At 39.0% G+C, this 24996-nt stretch overlaps 1 protein-coding gene and 1 long non-coding RNA gene across 5 annotated transcripts in view; one reads left to right on the plus strand and one right to left on the minus strand.

The window, feature by feature from the left end:
• Positions 1-24996, minus strand: part of CADM1 (cell adhesion molecule 1) — a 332505-nt gene that overhangs the window by 67240 nt on the left and 240269 nt on the right. The window lies entirely within an intron of this gene.
• On the plus strand, positions 841-24115 carry LOC119626572 (uncharacterized). Its single transcript, XR_012094633.1, has 4 exons — positions 841-1911; positions 18447-19686; positions 23262-23379; positions 23474-24115. It is a non-coding gene; the product is annotated as an uncharacterized lncRNA (long non-coding RNA).

The following is a 24996-nucleotide window of genomic DNA, read 5'->3' on the forward strand; positions in this document are numbered from 1 at the left end:
CTCAAAAGCTGTGATACAAAACATTTTAGCCTCTAGAACTTTGTATAGTTGAGTAGTATACTGAGGAGGTATTGGAAAGGTCAGAGTACCGACTTTTGTGAATGCTGAAGCTCTCGCAAATGGAGTAGGGAAGATAGATACAGCCAAATTTAGCTTACCCGCCCTTGAGCTAAGCTATTTGGTCAGCCTCACAGAAACTCAAGGAGCCACTTAATAGAAGTAGGTAGGAGGGTTCAATAAATACTCTCGTCTTGTTAGTTGATGATGACAGTCCCAATGTATAGGCAGTTCATCGTGTGTGAGTGAGGCCTAACTGACTCTTTGGGATCTCAATAAAATCCTGGGGAGGCTTAGGGTTTGGAGTTTGTTACTCTGTCCTCCGAAACTCATACCTTCATGACTCACCCAAAGCCCCAGGCATCTCTGAACGGAAACCCCTATCTGCAGCTCACCCCCCACCCCCTGCCAACCATTTAGAAAATCTCCCTCAGAACATGTCAAAAAGTCCAGGCTTTCAGATTCACTGATATATAAGGCTTATCTCCAGATCTGCCCTAGTTTGTTGCTTCTGAGATTAGTGACAGCAGCCGGGCCACCTCATAAATGTCCTAAATGATCTACAGCACAGGTAGGAGGAGAAGTGAGCTCAATTCAGAACCAAAGGATGAAGTAATTGTCCAGTGTTCCATGTCACACCTGGCAAAGCAGGGGATACAGAAGTATATGCTGTCCTAGCCTTTAAGAAGCTGCAATGTGGGTGAAAACCGATACCTTATCCCTACTTACAGAACAAAAAGTGTGGCATAGGCATTAGATGTAAAGATCAACGGGGAAGGGGAGAGAGACTGCTTTTTAGCTGTGTGATCTCTGGAAAATTAATTAAAGTCCCTGAGCCAGTTTCTCATCTGAAAAATGGGGATAGTAATTAAAAGCTATCCCACAGGGCTGACAGGGGGATGAAAACGGATAATAAATAGAAAGTATTTAGCACTGTGTCTAGTTTCTCATAAAACTGAATAAATGGCAGCTGCGGCTATCATCATCATCATCCTCATCATTTCTCTAGACATCAAATACAAAGATTTATTAAGCCATTACGAATTGGGAGTGGTGTGGATCCAAGAATAAAGGCTCCTGCTCTCAAGGACCTCCCTATGTAGCTGTTTTAAACCAACTCAGGGCAGATTATTTGCTCCTTAAAAAATGTTCCCACATAACGCAACAAAGGTCAAAGATAAATACTCATCTAAAGAAAATCTGAGACAGTATAAATAGAGATGCAATTAGAATCAATGGAGGGTTTCCACCTGCTATCATATTTCTGTTGAAGGATCCTTTTTTTTTCTTTGCTAGGACACACTGGGAAAGTGTGAGAGGGGTGGCTAAGATGGCTCTAAGCCAAATCCACCTAGAAATAGACCAGCCCCTGGCAGAGGATTAGAAAAGAGGAAACTAAAAGGATAAGGAAAAAAAATTATTAGAACCACAGATAAACAAAAATTTCTGGTGCTTGAGGAGCAGACCAAAGTGAAACCCCACCTCGAGCTCTGTGATCCAGGGAATTAACCCGGGTGTGAGAACGCAGGCCCACAGGGCTTGTGGTGAGTGAGAGGGTCAATTCCCCACAGCTTGATCCAGCAGTGGAAGCTTAGCACGCAGAACAGTGTTACAGAATAACAACAAAGAGAAAAGGTGATCAGAAAAAAAATGAACGGATGTTTTTTTCCTTGGTGTAAGATTACTGTGACAAACACAGAATTCAGAACCCAGCTGGAGAGAGAAAGTTTATTTCCAGATTGGAGAAAAGAACAAGAAGAAGAAAATTTCTACCAATCAAACAAGCTTTTCAAGGTGGTTTTGCTGGCCCTGACAAAAGCGTGTACAGAAAAGCCACCACTCTCACAGCCTCAGGTAACACGCAATCTACTAAAATTTAAAAAAAGTTTAATTGTGTGATTCAAGTGCTGTATCTGTCTTAAGGCATAGGACTTGCTTTGAGCAGAGTAGAATACCAAACGGGGTCTTACTGGGTTATGGGAGGGATTTCTTCTATCAAAGGAAGTATATTAGCAACACAAATAATCTTCAGTTTACAAAAGGTACATGTGGAACAGCCTGGTGACAGACATTAATCCCTTCAACATAAACCAAGGCCTTACAAATCCTGACTACTATCTTGCAGCCACTGGGACTTAAAGCAAGTTGCAATTCAATTATGCTTTAATAGAATAGTTCCTGTGGAAATAACTGTATGCTTTAATTTTCGCTCTTTATTGAAATCCTAAGGCTAGTATATTCTGAGAGTAGCGTACTACATTCACATTAAGGCTACAAAACATGTATAAAGGGGATGGGAAAAAGAGGTGTGTTGTCCATGATTTTGTCTTTTAAGCAATGACAACAATAAATCAGAGTGAGGTTTTGTTTGTTTTCTAGGAAAATCTAAACATTCTTAATTATCACTTATAATAAAGTACTCTAAGGCCAAACCATTTTAACATGTCACTACTGAGTGAATCATTCAGGTAAAATTTTTCCATCTGCAAACGTTTGCCCTTGCTGTGCTCCGGCACATCCTGCGCTCTGCAAATCTACGGTGGTTTCATCATCATGACTGTATTATTTTCTAAAATCGCCGAGGCTAACCTAAAATCCAGTGTCTCAGGAAATGCCAGTTCCTAGCTATGTTAACATGGTTATAATACTAATGCCAAAAAATTATAAGTGATCATGAAATATTTTGCTGAAAGAGATCAAAGGGCCTTGGCTGATGGTGGTGGCCCAAGGATGTCATTCTGTAAAAATCACCAATAAATTATATGGGTCAGCCGGACGGCAGTTATGTTAAACAGAGCTCCACGCTTTAAGGTGCCATAAGATGGCTGCAAAGGAATAATAATGACCTATTTATTTGAGGCAAAGGAAGTGAATGACAGTGATGAAAATACGGTATGTATGTCAGTACTCTTAACTGCCTGAAGCCTTTATGTAAAAATAATTTCTGCTCACATCCTCAAATATTTCTTCCAAACAGAAGGGTGCACTGTGACTTGATAAATTTCCCCTTGAAATAGATATCATGACAATTAGGTTGCTACAAAACACAATTTGATGTGTAGCAGAAGGGTACAAATAGGCAACTTTGGTGCCCTTCTTCAAGAATCCATTTTTAAAAGCTTTCTGATTTTCTAAAACTCAATTAGCAGATATAATGTCAAGGCAGAAACAGCACATGTTCTGGGCAAAAGAAAACAAACAGGTACAATATAGTGTAGCCATTAAATAAGGCTGTTAACAGGAAGGTAATTTATTTTAAGGGTGGAACAGTATCTGGCATGTATAGACATTTTTGACTGCTAATCGGTGTGTAAGGGTGAGATTTAGAAAACAAAATCAAACTGGATTTTTATTTGTATCAGCAACTATATTCCCTATAACTTCCTAATTTGCCAGACAATTCCTAAAAATAAAACTATGGCACTGGAGAGTCCCATTCGCTTACAAGCAAGCCTCCTGCAGTAAACTAGAAGTTGTTAGGGCATTCATCACAATGAAGAGAAAGCTGATCGTCTAAAGAAAGATAAAATGTATTTTTATGATTAGTAACCACCATGACAGCAGAGTTGTTGGGGTAGGGGTGCAGTGGGCACATAAATCCCCTACTAATTCAATCTTCAATTAACATAGTTTACAGGTTCTTTTCTAAAACCTCGTTTTGTTATAAACTCCATTTCAGTGACATTACATAAAACACTTGCCTGGATTGGAATCTATTCAGTCAACAATATGACCACTGTAGGGAGGTGACAGGGTAAATCTTAAACGAGACATGGGGAAAGGAACAAATGTTTATCCAGGGCTGGGCACTGCGAAGGATGCTTTACATACTTTTCTCTCTCAAACTCCTGGAGTTTTCAGTATCCTCGCTTTAGAGATGAAAAATCGGAGACAGAGAGATTTAAATAAGCTGCCTGATGTCGTTCAGCTAAGTGGCCAAGCTGGTGCTTGAACCAGGTTCTGTCAGATTCTCCAGCCCATACAGCTTGCACTTTTTACCAGCCAGCATCAGGCTTTGATGCCAAGGTTCACACTGCCTCTGCCTTGGAAAGTGTACTTGTTTTTAAAGAGGGTTATTTGCCTATGAGCAACTTCTGATTTTTTTATTTCCATATTTTATCCAGAACACAATTACACACTTTAAGATGAGAGAGAAACTGTTCTGAATGTAAAACACCTTGTTTACTACTGCTTCCTTCTTTCAGTGCTCGGCACTCTGCCCCTAGAGAAAGCCTTTATTACCAGTGCATGGCGGCCTTTTGCCAGCACCACGAGCTCTCGCCTCCGCTGCCTGGCTGTTCATAAATAAAGCACTTCATTTACACCGGGGGAGTCTCTCTAGTCAAGACTATAACAAAAGGGCAAGTCATAGTTAAAACAGAATTCAGTTTATACTATGGTAACTACGTAAACTGTTACTGACATAGAGAAGAAGCACCAGCAGCTCTTCACAGGGAAGACAGTTTGCCCAGAGAAAAGAGCAAATAAAGTCCCTTGACGTACTCCTTTAGTAGCAAAATCGTATTAGGAAAACTAATCGTATTAGGAAAACCTTCTGCTCTATGGAAGACTGAACCTAACATTAAATCAGCACGGTCATGTCGTCTAAATAGGAGTCAAACCAAAACTATAGATTGTTTAAAAAAAAAAAAAAATCCTGCGGATGATCAATGTAGTAAGTTATTACTTTAAAAACTCCACTATAGTTCTTGAAATTTTACACAAATGAAAGGCTCAGGTTATTAATAAATTCCTACCCTCCTAGGTTTGAAATTTTCAAAGAAGCACGTTTTGGAAATCTTATTTTCTGTAGAAGTGTGAGCCTTCGCTGACTTGAAGCTTCAAATGCCTTGTCAATTATGCTCATTTCTGTTGGCTACTATTTTTACAACCCTGTTCAGGATGTGCCCAACTTGGAAGCAGAACCTCTAATCCCTACCTGAAAAAAAAAACCATCACTAGTAGAGGCACTTGCAATTCCTGCTAACGTTTCTGAGAGCTAGTACAGAGTTGAGTACGTTTCAGGAAAAGAATGAAAAAAATTAAGATTCTGCTGAAACCCAGAGGGAAAAATCTTTCTAACTACATATGTTCCCCCAAGTCAACGTAAACACAGTGTTCACTACAAATCATTAACAAAGCCATTAAGATTTGATTTCTATCTAAGCAATTATTGTCAGCATATTTTGTACATTTCCTTTAAAAGACTCAAGCCTATCTTTCAATTCATTAAACTGTTCCCTGCATTTACAGAGTTTTATATCAAATCAGAAACCTATTTGAATTAATAAGAATTACAGTAAAAGTAATTTGAAAATAAATTATTCGAAGTTCAAGCCACGAAAGCGTTTGATGAAAGAATTTAGTTCTATTTAAATATTACAGTAACATTTTTAGGCATCCAATGTGCAGACAAGAGACAGTGAGAACCAGGGTCCGAAGAAAGGGGCTCGGCAACTGTAGATTTAAGGTAAAGGCTTACGACAAATGCAATTCTTTATTTCTGAGACAGGCAAATTTCAACCTGCATGAACACTTTAGTGTTTATCTAAAATCGAAAGCAAGCAATCTGTCTGCTGTTTACAAAGCCCCTCTTAACCTTTTTGATCCTCTCCATGTTTTGTTACACCAAAGAGTTAAGTCAAATATGTTGATTGTCTGCTCCAAAGACTGTCTACTTAATGGTGAAAATAATTATGAATGCCAACCATACAGTCCACAGGCTTAGAGAAAAAATAAACTAAACCAACTCAACAAATAATAGAGTGAACGAGAACATGTGACATTGACCCAAACACTTCATCTGTATCACCTTGTTTTTTATAGAACCCTATGGAATCCGGAATCAATAGAACCGAGTAGAAAGAAACTTGGAGATCAACTCTCTCACTTTAGGCCCAGGGAGGAGATAGGCTTGAAATCATATGGCAAGCATGAGGCCCAGCCATGAGTAGACGCCAGACCTCCTGACCAAGTCATCAAGATATTTCTATTCTTGACTCATTCTAGATAACACCTTCGATTTATTGCTAATTACAAAAGCAATATCTATGCAAAGGCTTTTGTTGTTGTTGTTGTTTTGAAAGCTTTATTTTATGTAGCATTTAGAACACTGTACCCTATGGCATGGAGATGGTCAGGATCTCAAAAGAATCTTCTGCTATATAATTACTGTTGTCACTTGAGCTTATGAAAGAAAAAAATATTTTATTTAATTTAATCTCCTTTTGTAATCAGTAAAAGGTGAGGCAAATTTTTGAATGGCAAGTTAAAGAGTAATCCTCCTCTGTGCTGGTTTTTTCTTCAATTAAAATTGTTGATTTCCCCTGAATACAAAACAAAAAATATCGTCTGACACAACATTAAGCTGTTCATGAATATTCTGTATACACATTCTTGTTTAGTTGACTAATGGCAAATTAACGTTCTCTATTTTTGCTTAAACACATACTATAGGTATGTTTGATTAGCATTGAATTTCAAAAGCTGATTACTATGCATGCTTTGATTATGTAATTACATAATAGAGTATAATGGCTCCTTTGGAGTCATTATGATCTATATGGCAAATATGTTTCAGTTTTGCTATAGTTTAAATACACGTTGAAATGACAGCTCATAACAAGGTTCCACTTTTCAGTCTTATCGGGCATTTTCCCATTCATCCTAACATCTCCTTGACACCAATTAAGGTCTATTGTGTCAAGCTGCACACACTTTTGAGAAATTCCTTTTGTTTTCTTGGCATTCAAAAGAGGACATTAATTTTAAAAGCAGTATTAAGCAAAAGGCCTGGTTTTAAAAAAAGGCTGAAATTCCATCCTTCATCCATCCTTTGAAAGGTCTGCAGGGAATCACATCTAGTTCATTAATCATTGTTCAGACAACCACAAGGGGGTTAAAGACGGAATTTCACCTTTAAGTCCAAAATGCACATGAAAGGAGAATAGTCAAGAATACTGATGCTTAGGGTGGTGGCTCACCACAATGCATTCCGCTCAGGGTCTAACTCAACATCAACCACAAATAACACAAAGACCCATTTTCTCAACCCTCATGTCTCCTAGTGTCCCTTATATTCTGAAGTTCCTTTGGGGAGAGGCAGCTCTGAAACAGTACAGCAAGATTTCTCCTTCAGAGTCCCCAGACTGGGTTTTCCACAGCTGTAAGGCCAACAAAACTTACCTAGTGAATAGATTTTCAACAATTCTACCCTCAACTTAACACACTGGAAAGTAGTCAGGATTTTAAAAAGTTATTGGAAAGAATTATATAAAGTAGGAAAAAAGTTATTGGAAAGAATTATGTAAAGTTTCTTTTGTCCCCATGAAATTCTTTAATGTCAGCTGCAAGAAGAGTTCTTTTTGCTTTTCTCTCCCAAAGGAATGATCTCTTATACCATGCCAAACCAAAGGCGACCAGAGTCTTGATTTTAAAGACTAATATGCATCAAACCATTTCTACCTTTGTGTGTATTGGTTTTTGACATTAAGGCTGAAGAACGGAGGTCAAGCACAGTCCAACTTGTATTTACATACAGGATGGGTATCTCTTGTGAAAGAAAACATTGATTAGATGGGTGAAAACTCTTTTCAAGGAAGGCTGTGACAAAAGAAAGTAGTTATAGCATCCCTGCCTGTACTATTTCAATTTCAACCATCACATTAGCTGCTAGCTGCCTTTCCTTTAAAAGACTGAGCTCAATACGACTTTTTAATCAGGGCCCACACCACTAAAAGGGCCAAGCAATTATGATGCTTAAGGTCTGAGCTGTCTGATCCCATAAAAGGAGAGGTGCAATTCCCTCTATAGAATGTTTATGTGGAGTGACACCCATCCACTAAACTTGAAGATCTGAATTAGCTTTTCCATTAAAATTCACTTATCAAAGAAGCTAACGGCAATAAAAGAAACAGGAATATAAAAATAAACCATAAAAGATAATAATAATCATTGAATCCTTTTGCTTTTCACACTGGAAGGTGAAAACCAGAGACTTTTTTTTTTCTTCTGTCACTCCTTTTCATAGCTGGATAGGTTGCATGGCCTTTTCGTTCATAAGCAAGATAGCATCTTTTTTGGAGGGAAGATAGGCTAACCCTGAAGAAAAATTCTCTCCAGTGGACAGGTTTTATGAGAATTAAAAGAGAGAGAGAGAAAAACAGAGCCCCCAAAGTAGAAGAGCCACTGTTCCATTTGTTTGTGAGATGGCATTGAAATCACCTTGTGGAAGAGTCATTTTAAGCCTGCTAAATCTGCTTAGAGGCTCTTGGGAGAAGGGGGGCTCTTAAAAAAAATATTAATTAAAAAATAACTGCAGCCATCCAACAAACGTGGACTTTGGAGAAGAACAATCTGAAGGCAGAGGCTTCTTATAAAACTAATTGTGTTGGCAAAGCAAGCAGTTTCTTCTCAATGGATTTGATTCTGTGATGCTCGTTTATGGCAAAAAAAAAAAAAAAAAAAAAAAAAAGAATAGTTTTAGATTGAGCTGCTTTAGTAGCAATTCAAAGCTGGGTGGTATTCCAGCATTTCAAAACATATGAAGTTTCTTTTAGACAAAATGGAGTTGTGCTGAAGGTCAATTGTTGATCTTCTGTATCAACCACTTTGCTAATGAACTTATAATATGATATTATACTTGAGGAAATATTAAATGACTGCTTTCTAGAGTGAAAACCAGTCATACAAAATTCCACTGTTGACAAGCATGGACTATTGAGAAGGAAACTCACGTTCTTTTAAAGGGGATGAACTGTGCAAATAGCAGCTGATAGCTGATGAAGCACAAACCCTCACTTCATCTGGTGTGTTGGTCACAGGCTCCAAAGTTATCTGAAGTCTGGGATAATAGGAAGCGACTGATTTAATTCAATACAGAACTATCTACATTTCCCAAACCACAGGCTATTCACAGCTAAAACAAAAGGTTTACTGGATTACAACTCAAAACACATATTTGAAAACCACAAAGGAAGATGCAAATATTAGGTTCTACTGTTCCTATAAAATCTAAGGGAACTTAGATTTCTCTTTTACCCCAGAAGAGATCTTAGTAGCCAAACTACTTATTATATATACTTATTATATATACTGCGACAGCCTTTGGTGAGCTCTTATTCTGTAAGAAAATATAACATTGGCTTTCCCTAACCAAATTAACGAAAAATTTAGGATTTCCAAGCTATGGGGATGGGTGACCCTACTGTGGTCTCTTCTACGTTAATGGATACTTCTCAATTCCCCTGAGTCATAAGTATATCAGAGATGTAGGCCGTTCACAATACTTGCCATTACTAGTTACACTTTTTTTTTTTTTGAGACAGAGTCTCACTCTGTTGCCCAGGCTAGAGTGCAGTGGCAGAATCTCAGCTCACTGCAAGCTCTGCCTCCCAGGCTCATGCCATTCTCCTGCCTCAGCCTCCCAAGTAGCTGGGACTACAGGTGCCCACCACCACACCTGGTTAATTTTTTGTATTTTTAGTAGAGATGGGGTTTCACCGTGTTAGCCAGGATGGTCTCGATCTCCTAACCTCGTGATCCGCCTGCCTCGGCCCCCCAAAGTGCTGGGATTACAAGCATGAGCCACTGTGCCCAGACTTACTAGTTTATTCTCTACAAAATTATTTAAATTGCATTTATTTACAACCCCATCCTCAAGTCTCAATGGAGATAACGTGTATTTCCCTTAGTTTATATGCCCTAATTTTAAATACCCAATTTAACATGATTTTCTCTTTGATAAGAGGTACTGTGATTAAACTTGGGTCACTTTTCATTTCAGCTCACTAAAAGCTGGGTTTTTCCCCCTTTACATTTGCCTCCAGGGTGTTAAAAGATTAACAACTAGTGTAAGATGTTTAAAATCGTAAGACTGTAACAGGTAACAATAATTATTACATAAAGAGAAGAAAAGGACAGTGGCTGCTATTCTCCATATGTATAGAGGCAAGAAAAACACATTATTTATTTCCGCAGTACTTATTATTAATTTTTCTAATATTAAGAAAACTCTCACTGCTATCTGGAGGAGGGTATTCTTTTAATCGTCTGCATAACAATAGCTAATGTATTTTTTAAATGTTTCTATGCAAGGTACTATGCTACTTTTTTTTTCCCCCTTTCTTCATATTATCTCATTTAAACCTCACAACAATCTTATATGGTTCAATATCCCATTATCATCCCCATTACACAGACAAGGAAACTAAGAGTTACATATGCTGAATGGAACCAATATTTGAACCTAGGTCTCTTTAATTCTAGATTGAGTGCTATTAACAGTTATACATATATATTAATGAGGTAGCTGAAAGGACATTAAGCTTTACGATGCTAAAAGAAGGAAGGCGAACTAATGAAATGAACCTATAGTATCTCATTTTTATAACTCAGGAACAAAACTAAAGTAACATTCTCAGCATATAAAGGAATCTGAAGCCAAACAGCCAATCTATCAGCAACCAGCACGTTCCAATATGTGATACTGATAAAATAAGGTCTATAACAGGGTCTTTAGTATTTAGAGAGGAGATGTCTGTTCTGCCAAATGACCCAAACTCGAAAGGCAGCTCAACTCCAACTTAACAGCATTTACAGTACCTGCTTCAAGGGCATTCATTAGTATCGACAGTCTATGTGGCTGAAATTTGGCTGTAATAGCAGTCTCTCTCTACATCTCCTCGTTCATTTCTCCTGCCAACAAGAGTCATTGAAAACCTTCCAAATTTGAAGCTTAGAGTCGACAGGACAAGCAAGTAAGGATATCAGTTGGAACACATCAGATATGGACTCAGAGTGAATGTCAGTTTCAACTGACATTACTACAGGAACAGAAAATGGGGAAGTGGGAGGGGAGAGGTATTTTATATTCTTATTCTAGAGTGTATTCTGTGAGTGTGTGTAATATGGTTTGTTCAAGAAACAGCTGTAAATCCATGATAATCATCATGCTGAATAACGCTGCAACATTCAACTTACCCACATCTCCTACCAGGAAGCCAAGTAGCTTTGGACTATTATATGAAATGACAATTTCTTAGCTGGAAAACTGGGCTCCATGACTAAGGCCCTTATTGCTGAGTTATTCACTCTATCATCTGTCAATCATAAGGCAAGTGCTAGTGGTTTTTTGTTTGTTTGATTATTAGTTTTTAAAACTGGTTGTCCTCAGTTGCTGGTCCCATTTCAACCTGGGAAGACGTATACTAGAGGTAGAAAGCTCTTTTAAGCCAGAGTTTGATGAAGGAATTGCATATGGAGAGAAGTCAGTGGACCAAAGAGATTCCAGATTCTACTCTTATGCCTGCTGACTTCCCAGTGCAAAGCCTATGTCAGATAATTATCACAGTAACTATACAAACTGGTGCCATTGTAACAATAACTTGATTAGTATCATCCAAGTGTGGGTTGCTGATTAATCATCACTGAAATTAGAGATAAGTGAGAATACATTACCTGTGACTTATTTTTCACTAATGGGGGGCAGCTAAGAAGAAATGAGACTATCACACTTGGAAAACAGGAATTTTTGTTGTAGTTCTGAGCTTCCTGGTGGTGAACACAGGAAAAACTCTCAAATTCTGAATGTTTCTGTATTTTAAAATGGATATTATCTCTCCAAAGGAGAGATAATATCTCCAAAAGGATTATTATGAGAATTGAGTGAAGCAATGCCTATGAAAGTATTTAAGCTCCAAAAATGCTAAATAGAGAACTATGACCTTCTCTTCCATATTCTTCATCAGCATCATCACCATCTATGCACTCTCTATTTTATTAGGACCTTCTTATGATCTTCTATAATCTGCTGAACATTTTTTTATTTCAGAGGTTTAGCTATAACTGTTTTAATTCTAAGGCTAACTAAAAAGCAGAGAGCAAATTAAAATATCTTTATCAAACACTGATATTGAATTGTAAATTAAAAACCACAAGCATGAAACATATAAGGTAAATAGCAGATGAGGGCAGAGGACCAGACATTTGGAATTGCAATCTACAGCATTAAAAACACGACTTATCATCTGGGTTTCCTCCCTTTCTGTATAAGCCCATAAGTAGTTCAGAGAGCAATCACCATATTCAAAGGGTGTGAAGGGTGCCTAGTGTTAGGCTGGTAATGCAATACACCTTTCTCCCTGTAAAACCTAAAAAAAAAATCAGTGTTTCAGATACCAAACATCTTGAGGGAATATGGTGTTCCATAAAAGTCAGCTTTCCATATAACTAAACCTCTAAGACTAATGAAATAAATGACAAATTGCACGAAAGCTTGCTGTCTTCCCATTTTCTCTGTTCTATGCTTCTACACAGGGAGGACGTCATGAGTTACTGAAATATGTGGGAATACCTGGCCTTCCTCTAAACCAGGGGTGTCCAATCTTTTGGCTTCCCTGGGCCACAGTGGAAAAAGAACTCTCTTGGGTCACACATAAAATACACTAACACTAATGACCTCTGATAAGGTTAAACACACACACACACACACACACACACACCTCATAACGTTTTAAAAAAATTTACTAATTTGTATTAGGCCACATTCAAAGCCATCCTGGGCTGTATACGGCCTGTGGGCTGCGGGTTGGACAAGCTGGCTCTAAACAGTCTTAGCCTGTTAGGCTTGCATGTGTCCACTGCTGTTTCCCTTGAATGCTGGCTGTCACATCTCACAGGTAATTCCTGCCTTTAGGACTAAGTGCATGAGCTTTGAGAAAGCTATCGGGTGTTGAGACCTTTCCTGCTTCCTAATGAGTTCCTGGGTGTGTCTAAGATGTTTAGGGTCTCTGGAAACCTAACCTTCACTAAAGTGGTGCGCTCCTATGGCATCACGGGACATAATTTTCCCCTTTCATTTGACACTAAACAAAGAAAAGTCGCACGAAATTTAATTAAATAATAATATTTGGTTCAGTTTGATAACTATACAATGACACTAATAGATATTCTTAGGTAAAAATATACCCTTGAATGTAGGAAGCAAATCAATATGTAACTGATACTAACAGTAGTTACTGACATAATTTCTTAATTTATTGCTTGATCAAATCCACCTATTACTAATCTACTCATCAAAGCAGGAAAACTGACCATGGAGGAACTCCTACTTGTCCTGCAGGATTGAGCTCAAAGCCATCAGCTTTCTCCATGAGGAGAGCTCTGATGCCCAAGTCAAGGTTTCTTGATGTATAACACACAAATCATATGTGTCTCAGTCTCAGTGCTCATTACATGGATAGTTCTGTGATTATTTGTTTATAGGGTTATTTCGTTCATTTGATTTTGATCTGGGTTCAATCCTAGCTCTGCCAGTTATTAGGCAGAGCTTGGGAAAGGTAAACTCAAAGTTAAACTCTCTTAACAGATTTCTCACACATAAAATGGGTATGAAATACCTCCCTTGCTAGGTTATCTTGAGAAGCAAATGGGATAATCCACATATTTGTACAGCTTGTCTTGACACAAAAGCTGTGTGCCAAAAAATATATATTATTTTAATTATTTTTAGTTCCTTAAGAGCAGTCACACTATCTTAATCATCTTTGTATCTCGAAAGCATAATACAGTATTGGCTAAGAGGGCAAATGTTAATAAATGTTTGTTGAATAAAGTTACTAAATGATAGGCTGTTTTAAGACTTCACAGGTGCTAGGAGCTCCCACTTGTTGAAGTAACTTGTCCAAATAACATCAAGACATATTAAGTAGCATCCATATTCCACACTAAATATAATTTTGAATTAATATTTTCAAAGGGCTTTTGCTTTCAAAATTATTTCCAATTGTATATTTTATTTTGAAGCCAATACTTTTCGACGTCTCAGGGATTTTCACAAGGCTCTTGGAAAGAAACAGGCCTTCGTATTGGACCTAGAGAGCTAACAGAGAAAACAGCCCTACTTTAAGAAGCTCCTAATGCTGCAAGGGAGACAAACACACACACACAGAGACAACGAACACATACTTGTAAGTCACAAGTTACTAATAAGCTATGGGTACCATAGAAAAGGATGACCAGCTCAGTCGGGATGAGGGTGCAGCTTCCAGAGACGGGGAAGAAGAAGAGAAATCTGAAAGGAGGATCGTGGCATATTTGGAACAATGTGAAGAATACAGTGTGCTCTGAATAGAGACAAGAAGGAGTATTTTCTGGAAAGGTCAGTAGGTCCAGATATTGAATGACATTGTATGCCAGGCTAGGGAATTTGCACTTTATCTTGTAATTAATAGGGAGCCATTAAGTGATTTTAATCCAGGGAATGATTATACCTGTATTTTGAAAGATAACTTCTATGTAGAGAGGGATGGGAGGCTGAGGAGGAAAAGGGCTGGAGTCAGGAGGATGAGTTAAGAGACTGCCACAGGGTGCTCAGGAGCTGATAAGAGGGAAAAGAGTACAGAGAGGAGGACGCAGAACTCAGGAGAAGGAAAAAGAGAGAGAGCAGGAGTCGAGAATACTTCAGAGGTCAGGTGCATGGGCTTTGGAATCAGTGTTTCCCCTTTAAAGGAAGAAATGAGCGTTACTTGCCTCTATAAACATCACTTAATGTCTAGCAGCCTTCTAAGGAAAGACCAGCAAAGAGCTAATTTCAGAAGTTAGAAGGCAAAGGACACATATATTCTCCAGTCTGACTCAAGAAGGTTTTCAGTAGCACCCAATTGTACCAAAAATATAATTAGGACACCTGCCCACTGGTCGGTCCCCTCAGAGCTTTGCTATGCAGTGTTGTTGACCAGCAATTTTGACAATCCCTGGGAGATTACTAAAAATGCAGAATCTCAAACTCACACCAGACCTACTAAGTCAGAAAGTGCATTTTAACAAGAGACTCAGATAATTCCTATGCATATTAATTTGAGGAGCGCTGGCCTGGAGTATATTAATTCTAATCACTCTTTTATATCACAGTCATAAACACAAGACTAACAGCTTAACCAAGGGAGATCCTAGAAAGAGAAATATTCCTAGATAACTTGTTTTGAGGAAACTGGTGAATCTCGGTGTGTCATGGGATTAAGAAGATGACGAATCCTAGCCACCGAATGAGGCCAATTTCCAGGAATAAACATGTTTAAAAACAAATTTTTAAAAATTCAAGGTTGCATGAAGATAAGTTGGTGTGGCTCATGGATAAAGTCAACAGGAAACTGAATGTATCATTCTTCCTTAAGTTGCAAACAACAAGCAATACACAGATGAAAAATCACCACCACCAATGCACAGATGAAAAATCCTCTCCCAAAGCAGCTAGCTGACTGTGACCAATGTATAGATTATTTTGCACTTAGTTGGAAAAATGACTACTTCTAGCCAGCGCTTTCACACTTAGTGGGGTCTGTCGGTTCACAAGCTGTAGCACCCTAGTTAAATTTTTGCTTATTTGGTTTTATTGTTACTGTGTGTTTTGTGTTTGTGAGTGTTAGGCCAGTGAAGACAAAAACAGCAAATAGGGAAAGAAAGCAAGTGTTCCAAAATGAAAACTGAATCTTTTCAGCTGCAGAGGTTTGTTATAAAAGTGATGAAATTCAGCTATATGATTTGAAGGCAGGAAAAAAATAAAACCTATCCTACCCATTACAACAGGCCTTTTCACTCTGGCTAGCAGATAGAATTTGCTGCAAAAATATAGGTAACCGCATAAACAGAAGTTTAAGAGAAAGAGCAAAAGTCTTAAACTTGGGGCAGAAAGAATCAGGCTTGGAATGAGCCTCATAGAATGTTCAGGGGAAGAAAAAGTAAACACCAGTTTCATTTCACACAGCCTCTTAATGAATAGCCATGGATCAGCCTGGACTGCTGGCCCTGTTCTCAGTCACTGGAGTCAGTGTGCCTCGTGCCATCCAGACATAGGCTAACAGCATCGTTAGCAGCGGCTCACAGGAGGAAGTAACACTTACCTTGAAACCAGAGAATTCACCTCAGAGTGAAAGGCTCAGTGTGGGGGAGGTTCTTTCCTATCACTCTGAAAATTTATATACCTAGGACTTCAATTTGTTTCTGTTTTCTAGTAAACTTTTTTCCTGGTTGGAGGTGGGCAGGGAGAGAGAGGGAGCAGCAAAATGGCCATTGCCATGTTCTAGTTCCTATTCTTTGTGTTAACATACGGCAATTGCAATAGGTTCACACTTACTCCTTCCTCTAAAAAGTTGGTTCTTACATGAAAGCTGTTAGCTGTTCTTACCACTGGTATGTCCAGATGCCTTCACTGCAATGGGAGCAGATCTCTGAACAGTTTTCTGCTGGGTTACTGAAGTGCAGTTTCAGAGACAATAACGTTCTGAATTTCGGTCTCTTAAAAAAGTCGTTAGGTTTATGGGCAGTCATGCTTGTCACATTTAGAGTGTGAATTACGTACTTCATGGAAACCCAGTTAAGCCCTCGCAGTTGTGCACAGCCATAATTTCTGCAGAACAAGCACCAACAATTGAGGAACTTTATTACGACTACTTTTCATGTATAAGATGCCAAAATCAACCCTTCCAACGTTACACGGTAGTTTTTCTTTTTAAAAAAAGTTTTTTTTTTTTTTTAATAAAGAAAAAAATAACCTAATGGGCTACTTGCTGTTCTATTCACTTTTTAGATTTGCCAATGTTTGAGTGACTGCCAGCACCAGGGACTCGTTGTAGCACCTTATACTTGGGATATAATAAAAACATGAAATGATGAAAAATACTGTGAGTGGAACTGCAGAAGGAACTATATATTCTGGGCCCCAAGGAAGGCTGTTTCTTTGCAGAATCAGACTCACTCCATTTATGTTATTAAATTGTAGCACTATTCACTGTCCAGGCTGGAAGCTTCCTGACATGTCAAAAGCACTAAATATGGCCAAAGCACGCATGAGAACCTTAACCTTTAGAATGCTGGTATTCTCTAGCATTGTAACCAGAGGAGCATAGGAGTTGTGTATCCAGTTCTGTGATATCTTTCAAATGTCAAAAATGTTTACCTGTCAAAAAGTGTTTATTTTTATCACTAATTCACCAGTGAATGAAAAAAGTATGAAGAATGGAGGGCTTGTACACAGAGTAAAGTATTCGTATAAATGACAGGACCAAGTAATATTAACAGTAATAAAAGCAGTAGTTAAATGCTGCTTCTTTGAACCTTAGTTCTATGCCAGGCCACCCTTTTAAGGGTGTTTGTTGGTTGTTTGGCACACATCTGCGTTCTCAAACGTTGTCACATGCATCAGCATCACCTGGAGGGCCTGTCTGCTGGGCCCTTCCCAGGGTTTCAAATTCAGCGGGTGTGAGGTGGAGCCCAGGCCTCTGCATGCCTAATAAAGCTCACAGATGATGCTGACGCTGCTGATCCAGGGTCTATGCTTTGAGAATTGGCATACATAATCTAACTGAATCCTCTATCATCCATCAAAGTATTTGCCCATTTTATAGATGAGGAAACTGAGGCTTACAGCAGGGCTCTTCCACTGACTAACTGGATAAACTTGGGCAGGTTACTGAACTTCTCAGGCCTTTGAGGGTGATCATTTCCATGAGGACTTTTCTCATGGCCAGATTGTGTCCTTTCCATGTAAACGACCCCCTGACTTTATCCGAATGTTAATCCATGTCCCTTTTTTTCTACTGCCCATTACTAGTACCGTATCAGCTCAGATTTATGATCTGCCAGCTGTGTTGTGATTAGATGTCATCCCTGTCTTTCTATTACTCCGATATTGATAGATAAAATTCTGTGGTGATGCATCGCCTGCCCTTTCAAAGGTTACTGCTAGCAGATGCTAGGAATCAATACGGTTCTTATCTGTCACAAACCACAAGAAAAGCATGGTAAACAAAGCTCAATGAAAGGCCTGTGAACAGGTCAAAGAGGGAACTCCGAGATGCTCTCTGCCACCAGCTCTGTTTCCCGACCTACTCCAGAACCCAGCTTTGTTGGATCTCAGCTGTCTAAGATGTGGGCCCTATGGCTTAGAGCCAGGCCCAGAGTCCAAAACCATGTTTGGTGAATCTTGTTGTGGACACTGGCAGCCAAAACCAACAAGCTAAAGCTCTACTTTTATTATAACGTGTTACCAAGATCAATAAGATAACTGAGTTCTTTGGAGGTAAGTACTAAAGCAAGCTAAGGTTTCCTTTTCTCCCTCTGTCTCTCAAATCTAAGGAGACATAGTAGTTCACCTATACTTTTCCTTTCCTCCATCCATCTTTCAAATAGGAAGAGTCCTACTTTAGAGGAAAATGAAGATAAGAAGCACAGTCATTTTTATTTTTATTTTTTAGATGATTGTAGCTCAAAGCATAAAGAAAAACAAATGGTAGTCATAGGTGCCCTAGAAAGCTTTTAATTTTTTTTAAAGAACATGAAAAAAAAAAAGAAAAATGTTAACTTTCCAACTTTTTTTTTTTTTTTTTTTTTAGATGGAGTCTTCATCTGTCACCATGGCTGGAGTACAGTGGCGTGATCACGGTTCACTGCAACCTCTGCCCCCGAGGCTCAAAGCGATTCTCCTACCTCAGCCTCCCAAGTAGCTGGGACTATATGAGCGTGCCACCATGCCCAGCTAATTTTTGTAGTTTTAGTGGAGACAGAGTTTCACATTGTTGGCCAGGCTGGTCTCAAACTCCTGGCCTCAAGAGATCTGCCCACCTCAGCCTCCCAAAGTGCTGGAATTGCAGGCGTGAGCCACCGCACCCAGTCTTAACCTTTTTTTTTTTTTTTTTTTTTTTTTGAGACGAAGTCTTGCTCGACTGCCCAGGCTGGAGTGCAGTGGTACCATCTTGGCTCACTGCAACCTTTGCCTCCCGGGTTTAAGCAATCCAAACTCCTGAGCTCAAGTGATCCACCTGCCTCGGCCTCCTGAAGTGCTGGGATTACAGGCGTGAGCCACCATGTCCAGCCAACTTTTTGTTTTTTTTAAAGGAAAGAGTTGCTTTATCTATAGATCAAAGCAGAGCTAGGGACTTCACCTGTAATCTGTGAGGAGTCTACCTCCTTAAGGTTCAGTATAGCCCAAGAGAAGCTAAAGAAGGAGTATTCCTCCAAACACTGTCCAGGCAGACATCCTGCCATCTAAAGATCTCATCCTGAACTCTTCAGCATCGTTTCCTTCCTCTGTCACTCCTGGCTGTATGCCCTTCCCGCCTCATTTCACTTTAGTCCTAGCCTCTTCTTTGCTCAGTCCTGTCTCCATCTCTGAGATGATGGCTCTTAACTCTGTTTGTGTTTTTTGTTTTTTTGACAGCGTCTCACTGTGTCACCCCAGTTGAAGTGCAGATCTGCTATCATAGCTCACTGGAGACTTGAACTCTCTGGGCTCAAGCAATCCTCCTGCCTCAGCCTCCTGAGTAGCTGGGACTATAGGCACATGCCACTATGCCTAATTATTTTTTCTTTTAATTTTGTTTAGAGACGGGGTCTCTCTATGTTGCCCAGGCTGGTCTCAAACTCCTGGGCTCCAGAGATCCTCCCAGCTTGGCTTCCCAAAGTGTTGGGATTACAGGCGTGAACCACCATGCCTGGCCACCCTTCTGTTTTAATGTGCTTAGATTGACCTCTCTGGATTAGTCTCAGGACAGTCTCTAATGATCCAATGTGCAGAGAATAAGACAAGTAGAGCTCAACACTCTAAAAATGGTTCCCTTCCCTGGTTTGTATCAGGTAATACGTTGCATCATACATATTGGTTGTAGGCTGGATGTAACAGAAAGAACTCTCAATGGTTGTATCATACTGTATCAGGTAATATGTGGCCAGTGAGCCTCTATCTTTGTGCCTGATGGCCTGAATGGCCGAGGCCTGGTCAGTTTTCAGAATAATGAGGGGGTATAGTTGCTGACAAGACATTAGGTCAAATGGCTACATGAGAATGACTGACACTGATTGATGAGGGGCTGTGCTTGTTGACTGAATCATAATAGATTTTTAGAAAAAGATTTCCAAGTGTTTTTTTATTTTATATTATTTATTTTTTTGAGATGGAGTCTTGCTCTGTTGCCCAGGCTGGAGTACAGTGGCATGATCTCAGCTCACTGCAACCTCTGCCTCCCGGGTTCACGCCATTCTCCTGCCTCAGCCTCCTGAGTAGCTGGGACTACAGGTGCCCGCCACCACCCCCAGCTAATTTTTTGTGTTCTTTTAGTAGAGATGGGGTTTCATTGTGTTAGCCAGGATGGTCTTGATCTTTTGACCGTGTGATCTGCCCGCCTCGGCCTCCCAAAGTGCTGGGATTACAGGCCTGAGCCACCATGCCTGGCCTACCTCCAAGTGCTTTTAATGAGACCATTGGTAGGTACCTTGTGGGAATTTGCAACGTAGTCTACCCACTTGCTACATAGGCCAAGCGCTTCTCAATGCCTGAGACTTACAAGCTGTATAAGAGAGAAACCATGAGGTAGGCTAAATTTCATGAGGGTACACCTATTGATGGGCACAGTATTTCTTCCTATATAAAACCATCAAAAAGTTATTTAAAAACATATTGAGAAATGGTACACAAAAATAATACTAATATGAAATTATTATTTAGCTACACAGGAGGACTTAGACTAGATTTCCTGAGCTCTGATTCTCATTTCAATTAGAACATCTGTTACTGAACCCATACATTAAGAGTCCCAGGACCTCTGCACCACTACTTTTTAGAATTAATGCCTCTCTCAAAAAGTAACACAAGACAATTTCATTCTAATTATAAAAATTATATACTCATGGTAGAAAAAGTAAAACAAAGCAGTATAAACAAAATCCCACAATCCCATAACTCTGAGATATGTATTATTAATATTTTAGTGTATTCCTTTTTCATTTTCATATGTTGAGGGGGTGTATGTGTGTGATGTGTACATCTACATAAATTCTATAATTTTAATCACTGTCTTATGTGTCCGTCATATAGGAATACGATTTCAGTGTCTTTTTGTTATATATTTACATTGTTTCTAAGTTTCTTTTTCTGAAAATGTTCCATTGAAAATACTGTTGTAAAAATATTTCTTCTGGTTACAGCCTATTTAGAAAACATCTTTTTAACATCCACAATTTCATGCACTCCAATAAATATTTTTATTTTTATTTTTTTGAGACGGAGTCTCGCTCTGTCTCCCAGGCTGGAGTTCAGTGGTGCGATCTCAGCTCACTGCAACCTCCGCTTCCCAGGTTCAAGCAATTCTCCTACCTCAGCCTCTTGAGTAGCTGGGATTACAGACACGTGCCACCACGCCTGGCTAATTTTTTGTAGTTTTAGTAGAGATGGGGTTTCACCATGTTAGCCAGGATGGTCTCAATCTCCTGACCTTGTGATCTGCCCACCTCGGCCTCCCAAATTGCTGGGATTACAGGCGTGAGCCACCGAAGATATTTGCAGCATGTATACATTTTGTGTCACACTTTTTTTTCTTTTTCTTTTCTTTCTTTTTCTTTTTTTTGCTGCTAAGGAAAACTCAAAGTAACAAATGATTCCAACCCAAAGGGATTTGAGACCCCTTTACTCCTTATAAAAACTCTGTGTTACCAACTAGGATTTGATGGATATATATAAACAACTTACGCTATTCTTACTTTTAAAGCACTCACTTTTAAGGCATTTAGAATCTACAAGGATGAAATCAGCTTCAAAATTTAAGTCACAAGTATGTTCGTCCCATAGAAAACACTGAACACACTTTAAATGAAAGACTAAACAATAGGCTTACTCATATTACAAAGGCTGATCAGGGAGCCTTTTGTGGTCTCCCACAACTAGGTTAAGTGCCTCTCCTGTGTGCTTCCATAAGCACCTCACTTGCCCTGCTTCAGCACTTGTTCAAACCTCTACATGCCACCCCAGGCTGTGATACAGTAAAAGCAAGTGATGAACAAATATCTCCTCTGAACCAGGCATTGCGTACCAAGCTCTGCAAAGCTATAGTGGCTGCTATTTTCTTTGCTGGTACTGTGTCTGGCAACAAATACTTCTTGAGTGAACAAATGAATGAGTGCATGAACAAACGAATCAATAAATGAATGAGTCGATAAATGAGGATTCATTTTAGGGTTTCTTCACCTAAGCTTTTCTATGCCCTTGATGGGTCTTTTTTTTTTTTTTTAAACATTTTATTTTGAAATACTTAAAGACTTACAGAAAAGTTGCAAAAATAAAGCAGAAAGTTATCATAAAGCCTTCTTCATCCACCTTCTCCTAATGTTAACATCTTATTTAGCTGTGGTACCGTTATGAAAACTAAGAGATGAACGTTGGTACAATATTGCATGATTCTGACAGTTTGAAGAGTACTGGTCAGCTATTCTGTAGACTGTCCCTCAATCTGGGTTTGTTTCATGCTTTCACATGATTAGACTGAGGTTATGAATTTGGGGAAGAATGCCACAGAGGTGACATGCCCCTTCCTTGCATTGTATCATGAAGTACATGACATCAAAGTCTTACTATTGGTGACATTAACCTTGATCCATCAGTTAAGGTGATATATGCCAGGTTTTTCCACTGAAAAATTAAGACTTTTACCTTTCCAGAGTCAGTTCATTGGAACTGGAGTCACTGACGTCCAGCCCATCCTCACAAGGAGGGGAATTTAGCCCCATCTCCTAAGAGGGAGCAGTATTAAAGAATTTGTAGATATATGTGTATGTTAAAACCACCAGAGGAATTAATAAATATTTGGAGGAAAATACTTGGAGGCTGTGAAACTATCATGTTTCTCCTTAAACTTTCACTTGTTAATTTTAGCATCCACTAGTGGATCTTGTCTGTAGAAATTACTTCAGTGTTCAAGTGGTAATATTTTTATTTCTTTCACTCCTTAAATTGCAATTCTTCTGTAAGGAAGACATTTTTCTTTCCTCCCATTTATTTATTCAGTAATTTAATTATATCAGTATGGACTCATGGATATTTATTTTGTTCTCTGGTTTATAATCTAATACTATCATTATTAATATTTTTGTTCAAATTATTTCACCTCTGACCATCGCGAGTTCTTTCTGTTATATCCAGCATAACAGAATTAAGGAGAACTTAAAACTAAGTTATCAGGAACCACTGTAAACAGAAACAGCAAACAATGAAAAGGGAAGAACAGAAAATGAGTTAATTGAACATTCTATGAACAGATTTTTAGGAAAAGATAGAGGAATAGTAGTACGTTGTTTCAAAATAAGAACAACGATAGCAAAAGAGCTGAGAATCTGCTATAGTACTATGTCTATATATATCTTTTCTGATTCCATTGTGACAGTTTACATTCACAGAAGGCAGCTGGGTGGTGAGGTCCCTGTAATAAGAGGAGGAAGATGAGATCGAGAGTCAAATTCTAACAGACTCAGATGCTCCCTGCAGACTGCTGCCTCCACCCCGTATGTTTAAATACTACTCAATTAGGATCAACATTCATTTTTTATTAATGCTCTTCTGAGACAATGACTCTTTTATCTGCATTTTATCTTCCAGCTACATTAAGACCAAGGACACTCTCACAGAAGATCTAAAGGAGGAGACCCTGATGAATTGGGAGTTTAAAATACAAATGGAACTTCCTTTGTCAGTCTTGATTTGTTTTATTAACATCTGAAGGTTGATTTATAACAGATTACCAAGCAGGAGAGAACTGTTTGTACAATCACTTTACTTAACACCCACAATTAGAAAAAACAAACATTCAAAAATGTTTCCTTTCTATGGGCTAATGGATGGCACATTCAGTTCTAAAATAGTCACTTCCATCTCTGTCATCTATTGTAGCAACCAAGGACAGGCGTACCCTATCTCAAGACCACAGAAAAACATTCTCTGCAAAATGAAGGTTTCAGAGACCTAGTTTTTCCATGAACACAACAAAAGTTCCTATACAAGGATATTTGTGGTAATGATGAGAGCTCTGATGGTGGAATCAGATGGAGCTCAAATCCTGTTTCAACTTGTATAAGCTTTGTGACCTTGAGTAAGTTATTTAACCTAAGCCTCCGTTTTGTCATCTATAAAAATGGAAATATTAAGAACCATTGTGACTGATGTGAGGATGAAATGAGACAATGAATGTGCTGTCTGTCTGACATTATAAGGATTCAATAAACAGCAGCTGTTATATGACAATGATGATGATTTCTCTTACTATCCTTCTTTCCACACCTACATATGAGAACAAGTTGGAATGGGGTGGGAATGGGGAAGGAGAGTCTATTGCCTGACCCCATTTACTAAACAAGGGTGCCATGAAGGTAAGTGAACGACACCACAGTATTTCTCCATCTCTTTGGAGGGACACACACACACGCAAACCATTATATTAGGAATGAAAAGTCCGTTAGCATTAAGAAAAATGTAAGGCATTCATTAGACTGTGTTTGCTCTCGAAATACTGTTTACGAGACTGCCTCCCACCTACCACATGCCCCTCCCCTTCTTGAATATACATACTTACATCAGGAAAATAGTTTTCTGTTTGCCTATTTTTTAACAAAAGGAATCATAACATCTTCCTATTTTAGGAATTCAATACCAATACTGAAATTTCCTCTTTTCTCACAAGGGAAGGAAAGAAGTGACTTTAACCTCTAAGACAGAAGGAACCTGGGTGTTTTGTTCATGGTGCTTTCTCCAGTGCCTAGATCAGTATCTGGCCCTAGTCTTCCTGGGTCTCTGGCTTCTGGTCTGTAAGACACAGGCTATGCCACATCTGGGAACCCTGGCCAGTGTATTCTTGCTGCTGTATTTCCTTTATGTTCCGGCTTTTCGTTCCTCAGCCATTTAGCCCTGCCTCTATCCACACAGGAAACGCTTTTGGTATGTATTCCTTGTATTTTTACATGCTCCAGTGCTCATCTCTCAAAAAATCACGGAAAAGTTTCCCTGTCTCCACCACTGAATACACCTACCTGTGTTGTAAACACAAACGCTACTCCTACAATACAGGTGGTCTAATCTGTATTTGGGACCAGTAGTTCACTGGGTTAATTCAAAAGAATGACTTATGG

This window comes from Chlorocebus sabaeus, chromosome 1 (genome assembly GCF_047675955.1).
Source record: "Chlorocebus sabaeus isolate Y175 chromosome 1, mChlSab1.0.hap1, whole genome shotgun sequence".
In the NCBI taxonomy this organism is placed as follows: Eukaryota; Metazoa; Chordata; class Mammalia; order Primates; family Cercopithecidae; genus Chlorocebus; species Chlorocebus sabaeus.